The sequence below is a fragment of the Triticum aestivum genome, chromosome 3B (genome assembly GCF_018294505.1).
Source record: "Triticum aestivum cultivar Chinese Spring chromosome 3B, IWGSC CS RefSeq v2.1, whole genome shotgun sequence".
In the NCBI taxonomy this organism is placed as follows: domain Eukaryota; kingdom Viridiplantae; phylum Streptophyta; class Magnoliopsida; order Poales; family Poaceae; genus Triticum; species Triticum aestivum.
This window is the reverse complement of record NC_057801.1, coordinates 239,600,109-239,613,549: the sequence shown is the minus strand read 5'-3', so window position 1 is coordinate 239,613,549 and position 13,441 is coordinate 239,600,109.

Sequence of the window (13,441 nt, the reverse complement as noted above, 5' to 3'; positions counted from 1 at the left end):
ACATCTTTCAAGTTTCATTTCCAGTTGGGAGCGCCCTCAGGCCTGCATCATTCCCAGGCCGCGTGGGTCCGTCCCTTCGGCGTGTATCCCTTTTGCTCATGTTCTTAGCTTACTTTGTTGGGGGCGCCCCACGGGCTGTATCATCCCCAAGTCGCTCGGGTCAGACCCAGCAGCGTGTACCCCTCTTGCGTTTATCTTCGGGCCATGCTTTTGACCCATCATGCTTGTTATTTGGTGCCTGTTCGTGGCACCTTTTCTTCCTTGATGTCGGCAGCTTGCGCGTTAAAGAGGGGGTACCTGAGCATCACGACTCAGGGCTCCTACCGGCTCTCCAGCCCTCACCCTCTGGCCTTGTCCACGGCATCGTGACCTGGCATACCAGCGACGGCTGAGACCAGCTCGAGGGCCGGGACCCAAGGACGTAGAGTTTCGACATCTAACCAAGCTTGCACGTTAAAGGGGGGGGGGTACCTGAGCATCACGACTCAGGGCTCCTACCGGCTCTCCAGCCCTCACCCTCTGGCCTTGTCCACGGCATCGCGACCTGGCATACCAGCGACGGCTGAGACCAGCTCGAGGGCCGGGACCCGAGGACGTAGAGCGCCGGCATCTAACCAAATTTGTAGGAACACATCCCAAGATAAGGCCGAGTGCCAGGCACAACCCGCCTTGAGGTAGGGCCCCGTGAGTCCCGCGCTGGCTCACGGGTGCCCAGATACACCTCGTCAGGCCCTACCGTGCCAGCCACGTGTCAGGGCGGGGCTGTACACGCCTCGGGGGCTCCTCCCGAAGGGGAGCCCCCTCCCACGCACCAGTGGAAGCACCATGCTCCGTGCTGGCTGACGACACTACCGAGGAGCGGCTATGCCCGTACACATACGGAAGCGCTATGCTCCGCGCTGGTGATAAACAACTCAGGGTGGCCCCCGGGCCGCATCAACCTCAGGGATCCCAGAGCTCAGTGTCTAGCCTCATCGCAACACCTCCCCTCGGGAGTGCCGCGCGAGGGGGCTGGGCACGGGGGCTACGCCTGGGTCACGCCCAGACGCATGCCACCCAGCCAGCCCCCCCGGGCCTAGTTCATCGCATGTCCCTCCCCGAGTGGAGCCAAGGTACGAAGGCCGTTTGAGCATCAAGGGGGACTCCCGAGCATCGCGACTCAGGAGCCTAACTGGTCACGTAGCCCCTCACTCCTTAGTTCCAAAAGGCAAATGGCGGTTGAGGTATGCGCGGGGCCGGGCTCTGCAAACGTAGAACGGTAGATCCACCCGCATCTCACCTCCCTAAGGAGTCACCCCCACATCTCACCTCCCTACTTGCTGTTCGAGCGCCAAGGGGGACTCCTGAGCATCATGACTCAGGATCCTAACTTGTCACGTAGCCCCTCACTCCTTGGTCCCGTCCTGGTTTCCGGTCAGGGCTAACGGTGGCTGAGGTATGCACGGGGCCGGGCTCTGCCGGCGTAGAACATAAGCAAGTAGGAAGGAAATAGCACAAATTTCAAGGAATTCAAAAGCAAATATTACAGTCCATACTGTTATCACAGCACCAAATGCAAGTTTTAACGCCTCCCCGAGGCATGGTACATGTGCAGGAATTAAAAGCAGGATGGGAGCCACAACGGAGTCACTTGCCGGCGGTGGAGCTGCGCGGAGCGGGTTCGCCTCATGGAGCTGCAGGGTCGGCAGCACCCCGCTTCGGCTTGGTGCAGAAGGCCCGGAACTTCCCAGGCAGAGCCTCCGCACGACCCTTCACGGCCTCAGCAGTGGCAGCGGCAAGCTGGCCGCTCGCTGGCTCCAGCAGGCTATCGAGGTCGACGTTGGGGTCGCGAAGATAGATGTGGGTAAGGACCCGCGTCAGCGTTGCAGAAGACAAGGCACGCGCCTCGGCCTCAGCCGTAGGGCCAAGGCCAAGGGTGACATCTTCAAGAGCATGAACCAGGAAGGGAAGCAGCTTGGCGGGGCCGTCCTCGGCGCCGGCCAGCGGGCTCTCCAGGCCGCTGTCATAAAGCGTCTTCAGCGAGGTGCGAGCCTTCTCCTCCATCTCCGCGAAGGCCATGCGATCCTCGGCATGAACCCGTGCCTTGCCATCCAGCTCGACCTTCCTCGCCTCCAACTCTTGCTCCAGCGCGCCTAGGCGATCATGGCACTTCATGAGCTTGGCGTCCCGGTCCTTGACGGCCGCCTCGCGAGCTTTCATGCTTTCCTCCTGCTCTTGGCGAAGGCGGGTCTCCTCGGCGAGCTGGTCCTGCAGGCCCTGCAGCTCGCTCTCCAGCGCCTTGCAGCGACCTCAGACATTAGCCGCCTCCCCCAAGGCGGCGTCACGAGCAGCCTTCGCCCCAAGGACGGCCTGCTTCTCTTCGTCGCAAGCCGTCGAGGCCTGGACCAGCCGCCCGAATCGAAGCATCGGAGCGAATCCGGCCAGAAGCCAGCTCCAGACGCCCGGACACTAAACGAGGGTCAGCGCCCAGAAGATCCTGCCACAGACGGTCCAGTTCGGCAGCAGCACGATCCAGAACAGTAGGAGGAGTCGGAGAAACAGCAGTCGGTGGAGTAGGAGGAGAAGACGGCGGCGTGACCACAGTATCCTGAGGTGGAGCCTGCTGCGCCCCAACGGCTGTGGTGGCGGCATCAGGCAAGGGCACCTCGGGAGTTGCTTGGGCCATGGGGGCTGAGCTCGCCCCAGCCGGCTCAGCCAGGCCTCGCGAGGACGCCCGGGCAGGAGAGGCCCGTGCGTCACGGTCACCCTCTTTCGTGGGCAGAGGCGCTGCCCCGGATGGAACCTACGGAGCTCCCTTCGACTTATTTGACGCGGGCGCCAGCCTAGCCGGGAAATACGAACATCAAGCCTCAGCAACAGAACAAGAAATAAGACAGGAATCAAACACTTACAGGTCATTGCTCGCGAGCTCGAGCAGCCTCCGGCCGTACTTGAAGCCAGAGCCGGCTGCAAGGATCAGCCTCAAGGAGCTCGGGAGCAGGAGACGCGTCCGCGGATCGCCTCGGGGCCGGGGCAGACCCGCGGGGGATCAGCCCAGTCCGGTCCTTCTTCGGGATCGGGGGCAGGCTCCCGCCACCCTGCTCATCATCATCCTCGTCGTCATCACTCAGAGAAAGGCGGAGAGCGCGGGACCTGCGCCAAAGGGGGGAGCCCTCGACTCTCCGTCGGTCGCCTTGGAGTCAGGCCCTTTTTCCCGCTCCCCTTCTTCCTTCTCTTTGCTGGAGTCGCCGGAGGACACGTCCACCGGGTCCTCGGGAGCCTCCGCGGGCACGGGCCCGTCCCCGTTGAAGACGGGCATGGACTCCACTACCTGCTCCCAGTCCTCGCGGAGGAACAGGGGTGTAGGAGCACCCTCCAACCTCGCCACGTCGCCCCCGACCAAAGACAGGAGAACCGCAGCCAGATCCTCGTCGTCCAAGACCGCGGGGCTCGGATGGGGCCTCCACATCGGAAGTGAGTACTGACGAAGCGGAGCCAGCTGGTGCTCCAGGAATTCCCTCAGCAGCGATGCGCCAGTCAGCTTCGCCGCCGCCATGCTGGTCGGCCTCAGATCCGCGTCCATCTTCTCCAACACCAGCCTCGCGCGGGGGTCCGCAAGCTCCAGTCGAGACCAGTCGTCGGAGCTCGAGGGGTGCCCCGTGGGCAAGATCAGCCGAGGGTGGATGCGCCCAGCATCTACCAAGACCCACTTACTCCTGAAGCCGTCAATCCTCTTCCCGGGGTTCGAAATGGCGATGGAGCTACCGTACGCGATGAAGCTCGCGCACGCAGAGACGGGACCACGAGAGGTCCAGAGGGAGAAGTAGTGGCGCAGCAAGGCCACTGAGGGCTTCACCCCTACGTGAGCCTCGCAATAGTAGGCGAAGATTGCCAGAAGAAGGACAGAGTTGGGGTGGAGATGCAGAGCTTGAAGCTTGTAATGGCGGAGGACAGAGAAGAAGAAATCAGAAAAGGGAGGCACCAGACCGACAACAATGGCGCTCACAAAGAGCGGATAGAAGGTGCTCCCTTGGCCCTCAAGGAGGGCAGAGCCGGCCTTGAACACATTCGCCCTGTTGATGCCCTGCGCCGCCGCCATCTGGCGCACCCGGGCAAGACTCGCCTCCGACGCGTTCGGTGAGTCCAAGGCGGACGAATACCAAGCTCCGGCCGGGGCCTGGCGAGGCGCCATGCCTTGCTAGGGTGCGCGGACGGAGCAGATCTGAAGATTTCGAAGGCAGGAAGGAGAGGCGCAAGAAAGGGGATCTGAGCAGCAACCGGAGAAAGCAAAGGAGGCAAAGCCTAGACAGGTGCCGCTCCTTTATCAACTCGTGCGGTTGCTGAGGTGCCCACGTCCAACCAACCGCCACGCGGCGCCCAAGGCCGCAGGCTGTTAGGGCCCGCGGCGCTTCGCACTTGCTCTTTCGCCTCTCTGCTCGGCCAAGACCGGGCGCGTCTTGGGCTCGGGGGCTACTGTCGGCGTTCTGCGAACGGGGGTCCCCAGACTTGCTTGCCTGCGACCTGCGGCGTGGCTCAAAGGGGGCCCAGCACGGCCCATCTTCACCAACACAAGCTCAAGACCCTCGCGAGGGGCCAAGCCTCGCGGGGCGGATGACCAAGAGCTTCCTCAGGCACGGCCTCATCAGGCTGGCTCGCGAGGAGGCGGAGAGATCAAGGTGGGGTACCTCACGAGGAGCCCATGACGCAAGCAATGACCACAAAGGGCGCCAGTCGGGCGCCAGCCCGCGCAGTGTCCTCCTTTCCTCTTTGGTGCAAAGGGAGCAAGCACAGGCGAGAGCATCAAGCAAAGGCATCCATTTTGGTGCAACAAGACCAAGACCAGCCCAACGGTAGGAAGGAAGTCATTGTGGAGCCCAAACAGGCGTCATCACCAGAGCCTTTGACAGGCGAGGAACAACTTTAGTCAGGATAAGTGTACCCAATGTTCCCCTTCAAAATGGCCAATTGTTGGCGCCCTTCCCGCTCAATATTTGGGAAGAGGCCCAGGGCCTTTGCCTATAAATAGGACTAGCCACCCCCAGGGTAGGGGCATCGGGGAAAGAACAGAATCCTCACCAGAAAACCAGTAGAGAGAGCGACTGAACTCCTCCTAGCAGTTCATCGCACCAGCCAAGAACACACCCTCGTGAGGCTGTTCTTCGTTGTATTGTTCATCATCAGCCCAAGAGGCAATCCACCACACCACACACTCGAGTAGGGTATTACACCGCAATGGTGGCCTGAACCAGTATAAACTCCGTGTCTCTTGTGTTGTTCCTTTCGTAGTTTAGATCCTAGCGAGTCGACAAGGAGCAGGTAGGTAGAGGGCGAAATCTCCGCGCGCACCCCAGTGTTCGAACCTCAAGGGTCTGCCGGAACCCGAAATCCGACATTTGCCGCTTCCGTATGTGTAGGGCACTTATCATCAATGGCGGGTCTGCCATTGATGGCTGAAGCTGGTTGTAGGGCACTTGGAGATTGTTGAACGTTTCCACGGACAGGACGTTGAGCCCTGCCCCGCCATCGATGAGGGTCCTGGTGACTAGCACGTTGCTGATGATTGGGGAACAAAGCATTAGGAGGACTCCGGCTGTGGCCGCGCACTTGAGCTGATCCGCTGAGCTGAACGTGATGGTGCACGCCGACCACCTGAGAGGGCGTGTGGCCTCGAGCTTGGGGAGGAGTGCATTTACTTCACGGGCGAACTGCTTGAAGATGCGTTGAGAGGCTGGGGCTTGAGCTCCGCCCAGGATGCAGGCGATCGCACGTGGCTCCTGGAAGCCCCCAGCCCCCTCGTCCTGATTACGGTCCTCATTTCTCCTTGGCTGCGGCGGCAGTGGAGGGAGGCCTGCGTTACCTTGCGGGCTATCCTCGCGAGGCTGATCCCTCCAGTCTCCCTCGCGAGGCGGGTCCCGCCAGCGATCCTCGCGAGGTTGGTCGCGCCACCCTTGGCGAGGGCCGCGGTCTTCCCAGCGTCCTGCGTTCCTTCCTCCTCCTCGGCCGTAGCCCCGGTCGCTGCGGTCGGGACGTCGGACGATCCTTCCTTCACGCATGGCTCGGAACTCTTGGCATTCATTTGTGTTGTGGGTGTGTAGGTCGTGGTACACGCAGTACCGGCTGCCCTTGGAAGATTCGGGTTGATCTCTACCCCGCATGGTGTCTGGTTCTGCCGCGAGCACGGCAACCCCCTTGCGCCTCACATCCTTGGCCTTGGGTTTCTTCTCTTCTGGGTTTGCGGCAGGCAGCTCGAGGAGGGAGAGACACCCTTCCTCAGCCCGGGCGCACTTGGTCGCCAAGTTGAATAGCTCTAAGGAAGTGCACAGGTCTTCATGCATTGCCAGGTCCTCCTTCATCTTGACATCGCGCACACCGTCGGAGAAGGCTGAGATGATGGCCTCCTCGGTCACCTTGGTAATCTTGAGGCGTGCGTTGTTGAAGCGCTGGATGCACTTCTGCAGGGTTTCCCGTGGTTTCTTCTTGATACGGCACATGTCGCTCATGGCGGGTGGCCGGTCGCGAGTACCCTGGAAGTTGGCGATGAAGCGGGTGCGCATCTCGTCCCAGGAGGGGATTGTGCCTGGAGCCAGGTTCAGGAGCCAGGTGCGGGCCCCATCCTTGAGCGCCATGGGAAACCAGTTCGCCATGACCTTCTCGTCTCCGTTGGCAGCCTCGATGCCCAGCTCATAGAGCTGGAGAACTCTGCAGGGTCAGCCGTACCGTCGTACCGAGGAGGCAGGTCTGGCTTGAACTTGCCAGGCCACGCGATGCTGCGCAGCTCGGCGGTGAAGGCACGGCAGCCCGCTGTGGCCACGGGAGGCCTTGGGTGACGAAGAGCTTGTTCCTGCGGGTCCCCATGCGCCGCAGCTGGGAGCAGCGCAGGGTCTTGACGTGCTGGAGCAGGAGCGTGTTCGCGACGAGCCGGAGCAGGGAGCGCTCGGGCAGCTTCTCGCGGGCGAGAGACTTCTTGGCAGCTCTGCTCTTGCCGCGTTGGCGCCTGACGGAGCGGGTTCCACCCAGGGGCCACGCGCCTTGGGGCCAGGGCGCCTTCTTGAGGGGGAGGCGGCTGAGGCGCCCCCAGAGTTTCGTCGCCCGCGCAGGGCGGGGTGCGGTGTAGCGGGATGGACGGCGCAGGAGAGCCCCCTGCGGCACGGACGAGCTCGGCGACACGGTCGAGCCATTCTTCGTAGACGTTGTCGACGAGACGGTAGTGCAGGATCTCGTTTGCCGCGATGAGCGCAGCTCGAGCCTCCATGGGCGCGCGGAATGCGCGAGACAAAGAACCAGCTGGGGTGAGCAAGGGGGTAGCAGTGCGGCCGTCTTGCCTCACGGAGGGATGCTGGGACGGTGCTTGCTGCTCGTTCCCCGTCTGGCCGGTGGCGGCGTTGACGGCAGGTGACGGGGAACGACGAGGGCGCCCGCCGACGGTAGCCGTCTGGGCGACACGGGAAGTGAGGGCGGCTCGGCGCTCGGCGCGGGTCCGACGAGTGTCAGACATGGATGCGATAGTTGGAGAAGAACAGGGCGACGGAAGACGAATTCCGGCGCACCCCTACCTGGCGCACCAAATGTCGGATTTCGGGTTCCGGCAGACCCTTGAGGTTCGAACACTGGGGTGCACGCGGAGATTTCGCCCTCTACCTACCTGCTCCTCGCCGACCCGCTAGGATCTAAACTACAAAAGGAACAACACAAGAGACACAGAGTTTATACTGGTTCAGGCCACCATTGTGGTGTAATACCCTACTCCAGTGTGTGGTGTGGTGGATTGCCTCTTGGGCTGATGATGAAAAATACAAGGAAGAACAGCCTCGCGAGGGTCTGTTCTTGGCTGGTGCGATGAACTGCTAGGAGGAGTTCAGTCGCTCTCTCTACTGGTTTTCTGGTGAGGATTCTGTTCTTTCCCTGATGCCCCTACCCTGGGGTGGCTAGTCCTATTTATAGGCAAAGGCCATGGGCCTCTTCCCAAATATTGAGCGGGAAGGGCGCCAACAATTGGCCATTTTGACGGGGAACATCGGGTACACTTATCCTGACTAAAGTTGGTCCTCGCCTGTCAAAGGCTCTAGCGATGACGCCAGCTTGGGCTCCACAATGACTTCCTTCCTGCCGTTGGGCTGGTCTTGGTCTTGTTGCACCGAAATGGATGCCTTTGCTTCATGCTCTCGCCTGTGCTTGCTCCCTTTGCACCAAAGAGGAAAGGAGGACACTGCGCGGGCTGGCGCCCGACTAGCGCCCTTGGTCATCATGGCTTGCGTCATGGGCTCCTCGTGAGATACCCCGCCATGATCTCTCCGCCTCCTCGCGAGCCAGCCTGATGAGGCCGTGCCTGAGGAAGCTCCTGGTCGTCCGCCCCGCGAGGCTTGGCCCCTCGTGAGGGTCTTGAGCTTGTGTTGGTGAAGATGGGCCGTGCTGGGCCCCCTTTGAGCCACGCCGCAGGCCGCACGCAGGCAAGTCTGGGGATCCCCGTTCCCAGAATGCCGACAGTAGCCCCCGGGCCCAAGGAGCGCCCGATCTTGGCCGAGCAGAGAGGCGAAAGGTCAAGTGCGAAGCGCCGCAGGCCCTAACAGCCTGCGGCCTTGGGCGCCGCGTGGTGGTTGATTGGACGTGGGCGTCTCCACTTCCCCACGACGCTTCGGCAACTGCACAAATTGACAAGTCCCTGCATGCAAGGCGGGTCATGATTACCTGCGATCGTGGAGGCCGGCGGTTGGCCTCCTCTGGCTTTAAGTATGGCACGGCGCGTGCCCTTCCAGTCTATCTCTTCTTGCTTCTCCTTCTTCCCGGTCCTTGCTTCGTCTTGCTGCAATGGCTCCGATCCGCCGGTTCTCTGCGGCAGAGAAGGGAAAGGCTCCCCGAGAGGATCCTGACCCGCTTCCGCCGAAGAAACGGCTAGCTCTCTGCCATCCGGGTGAGGGCGCCCGCCAGGAAGTGTTGAGTCCCTGTGCGAGCGGCCACCACCAGGGTTCCCGCTTCCCTTGTACGCCCACATCGAGGGCTCTGAAGGAGTCGATGCCGAACACCACGGGCGGCGGTGCCGGGTCACAAAGGTGTGCGTCTTTCCCCTGGAGTCCACGCCGAGGGCTCCTCCCGAGAGTTCGTGCTTCATGCCGCCATGCCTCCTCAGTCTTGGATTCGCCTTCCTCGTTTCTTCGCCTCCGTCATCCTGCAAGGGGAACTCCTGGGGCTCTGGCTGCAGCACGCCGGCAGCAGCACCCTCGTGACCGAGGCAGAGGTCGCGGTCGTTACCCCGGGCGAGGTCTTCATGACTCGAGGCTGGGGCAAGATCGCCCGGGTCTGCAGGACAAGGGGCGCCCTCGCGATCCACCTGGAGTACGACGGTGCTTCGGTGACGTTCTTCAAGGTCTTCGATGCGGAGGGTCACCGGCTGGAGTGCTGCCCCGAGAGAGGCGGTCGGGACCCCGCTACGGCGAGGCAGAAGCCGGCTAACCGCTCCCTTGGCAGCTCCTCAGGCGATGGCGACGCCGGAGGATCCAGCGACTCCGCCGAGCTCTTCGCGACTCCGAAGACGAGCGACGACAGTTACGAGCCCCCGAGCCTGCGCCGCTCCCGGAGCAGGGCGGGCTCGTCAGGCCGTCGCCGCCTCTGATCTGGATGGGGTTGGCGCTAGTGCCGGACGGCCCACTGTTGATGATGGCGTCTTTTGCAGGGGCATGCGTAGTTAGCGTTCCTTAGGATCTGTTCCCTGCGAGGAGTCAAAAACGCGCCCCGTGGGGGCTTGTAAGGTGCCTGCGGGCCTATCTATTAATATAATCCTTGCCATGGAGTAGCGCGAGTTGCTCATTCTGTCTCAGCTCAGTTCTTCCTTTCGAACCTCGTGAGGGCTTGATGCTCTGCGCCGACAGGTCCCAGTTCCAAGGCGGCTTCAGCCGTCGCTGGTATGCCAGGTCGCGATGCCGTGGCCAAGGCCAGGAGGTGAGCGGCCCGAGGTCTGGTAAGAGCCCCTGAGTCGCGATGCTCAGGAGGTCCTTAGTGCTCAAGCAGCCATCATTCGGTGAGAAAGGAGAGCGATGTTGCTAACACGGGATTGCATTAGGTGCGGGGATGGTGCCATGGTAGCTGGGGCTTCCGGGTGGTGACTTATCTCAAGAATCAGGGACCACTCCTGTCAGGACCCAGGACTCGATGTCACATCGATCTAGCCGGTAACACCTCATATCACTTTGCGGCCTCACGCACGGTATCCCCACGGGTGTCGCCTTACCTTTGCCCGGGACCGTTTGCGCCTTTTGGCTCACGTATATGATAGTGTCGCTAGCATCCATATGATAAGGAGCCCGGGCTGACATGACTAGTCGTAAACCCAAAGTGGCACAGACTTACAGGGACAGGCATCCATGACCCAGCTTCGAACGTGTCGGTCATCAGCAAGTGGGTCCGGGCTGTAGCACTGGGCTAGCAGGACTCCGGTAAACCGGGCTGTAGCGGGCTAACAGGACTCCGGTACTCAATGCGTGACATTTCCCCGAAGGGACAGACACCGGAACAAAGAAGGACACATGCCGGCCAGCCTAAGTGTTCCAGAGCAGTAGCAAGCTACCATGGCTCAGCGGTAACACTAGGAGACATTTCCCGGTAAGAGAGGCTACTAAAGGTAAACAACTAGATAGTCAGATCCCACACATACCAAGCATTTCAATCATACACACAATATGCTCGATATGTGCAAATACAACAAGGCATCACAACATGACTCTACGACACAAGTACTTTATTTAAGGCTCAGAGAACCATACATAACATACACAAGGTACGGGTCTCACGCCCCAGCATTCAAGTCATACAGTCATACAAACCAGCAGCGGAAGTAACTTGTCTGAGTACAGACAACTAGAAAGATAAAAGAGGCTTGGAAAGCCTAGCTATACTACGTGGTCCTTCACAAGCTCAGGATCACCACCTGGGCCTTTAGCCTACTCATTGATGTCAACGTCTACGTAGAACCCATCAGAAGGGGTTGCAGCGTCTTCTGTAAAATGTAAATTATAGCAACATGAGTACAAAGGTACTCAGCAAGACTTACATCAGAACCTACATACATGCATATTATCAAGAAGGGTTGGTGGAGTTATTGCAGCAAGCCAGCTTTGACTCTTGGCTAGGCTAACCTACGAGATTCCAACTTGAAATGGTTTTGCGCACACGAGTCCAATACTCACCACTTCAATACACTACCGAGGATCCACCTCCGTCTCCCTACGGAAGAGCCATCCTCGGCACTCACACTTATCTTGAGGCTTTTAGCAGTTTCCATTTACTTGTCTATGAACTGTATAGGCAACCAAGTAGTCCTTTACCGCGGACGCGGCTATTCGAATAGATCATGATAACCCTGCAGGGGTGTACTTCTTCATACACGCTCTCACCTCTTACCGTCGTTTACATGACATGTGCTCGGCAACCTTCAAGCGGAAGCCCAACGTGGGTGTCGGCCACGACCTACCTAATCACCTAAGCCTCCAGTCCAGGTTTATCGCCTATCCAGGTTCCATCCGCAGGGAGTCCGGCCGAGGTTTCCCATACGGCCCCGAACGATGTGAACAGGGTTCCCGAGATACCTAACGGGTATTCGGTACACCCGGCCACGTACCTACCGCATCACAGCCCACCCCTACGGTCAGCGCTGTCCACGGCCTCCAGTAGGCTACAAACACCGGAAACTACTTGCAACTCCTGGACGGAGAACTAGGGTGAATAAGAAGCCGAGAGGGTCCATTGGTTTCGGGCCCAATGCATGGTAGTAGCTGATTCTTAAATCACACATACAGATCTCAGTGCTTAAGGTCGGCTTCAATGAAACAACCCACCATGTACTCCTACATGGCCTCTCATCGATACCTTTACCAAATCGTGTTCACCACACCACTCTCATTACCGACATAATCATTTCACTCTAGCCCATCACCCAGATGAACCAGACCTGACACGACTCTAAGCATAGCAGGCATAGCAAGGTAGGAACAACACATACATATGGCTCAATCAACTCCTACACATGCTAGTGGGTTTCATCTAGTTACTGTGGCAATGACAGGTCATGCAGAGGAAGTGGGTTCAACTACCGTAGCACACAGCAGTTTGAAACACGTTGTCTTAATGCAGTAAAAGAGAGCAGGAGCGAGAACATGGGATTGTATCGATATGATCAAATGGTTGGTTGCTTGCCTGATGGTTCGATGCACTGATACGGTTCTTCGTTAGGGTAATCACGGTACTCCTCGGGGGCAGATCCTGCCGCAAGAACACCGATATACAACCATCACCAAACAATGTGCAACAATATGATGCATGCATGAAACATAGCAATATGAGTGTGTTGGGCTAATGCAACTAAGACCAGAAGGGTTTGAACCAATTTGAATCAAAGATTCAAATTTCAAACTCAAACATGGCCCTTTAAAGTGTTTTTCCTTGTTCTGCATTAAACATCAAGTTAACTTGTTTAGTCATGCATGAAAATAGTACAGATGGATAGATTGGATTTTTCTGATCATTTTTCATATATAATTTGTCTGATTTGGAGTTACAGAATAAAAGTTATGAATTTTTGAAGTTTGAATTATATTCTGGAATTTCCTATATTAGAATAATTCCAGAAAATCAATTATTGCGTCAGCCTGACGTCAGTGTGACGTCAGCAGGTCAACAGAACACGTCCGGGTCAAACCTGACAGTGGGTCCCGCATGTCAGGGTGATTATTTTAATTAAAGTCTAATTAAAACTAAACCTGTTTAATTAACAGGGCTGGGCCCCACCTGTCATTGACTCAGGGGAGTCAACCAGGGCCCACCCGTGGTCAAACCCGGGTCGGCTGCACCGGCGTTTAGCCGCCGGGGAGCCCGACGCGGCGGCGGAAGTGATTTTTGCCGTTCCGGCAACCAAACGAGCCGCGGAGGGCACCGGAGCGGAGCTGAGGTCGAGCCGCAGCTCTTGGTGGAGTCCGTTGGGGTCGGGGTGGCCGGAGTTGGCGCCGGCGACGACTTTGGCAGCCACCGGAGTTCGGCCAAAGTCGAACTTGTCGCTAGGGGGATCGTTGAGGTGCGGGGAGTGCACGGTTGGGCCTAACGCAGCGTGGTGAGTGCGTTGGACACCGCGGGTTGGCCGGAGGATGGCCGGAAGCACGTCGGCGACGAGATCCGCGGCGGTGCGTGCGTGTGATCTTCGTGTGGTGGCTACACGGCTCAGGAATGAGAGAGAGAGGGTCGGAGGGGTAGCTAGGCTCACAGCGCTCCCGTAGAGGCCACCGGCGGGGTCGGGGATGAGCTGAGGCAGCGACGGCGTTGAAGGGGATCTCCGGCGACGGCGAGCTCGGGCGAGGTCGGTGCGGTGGTCTCGGGCCGCTCGAGCACACGGGGCTCGGCTAGCTCGATGAAGTGGACGGCGGCGAAGCTCCTGGACACGGCGGCACGGCGTGGGGTTGACGGAGGGCGTGGCTACGGCGAG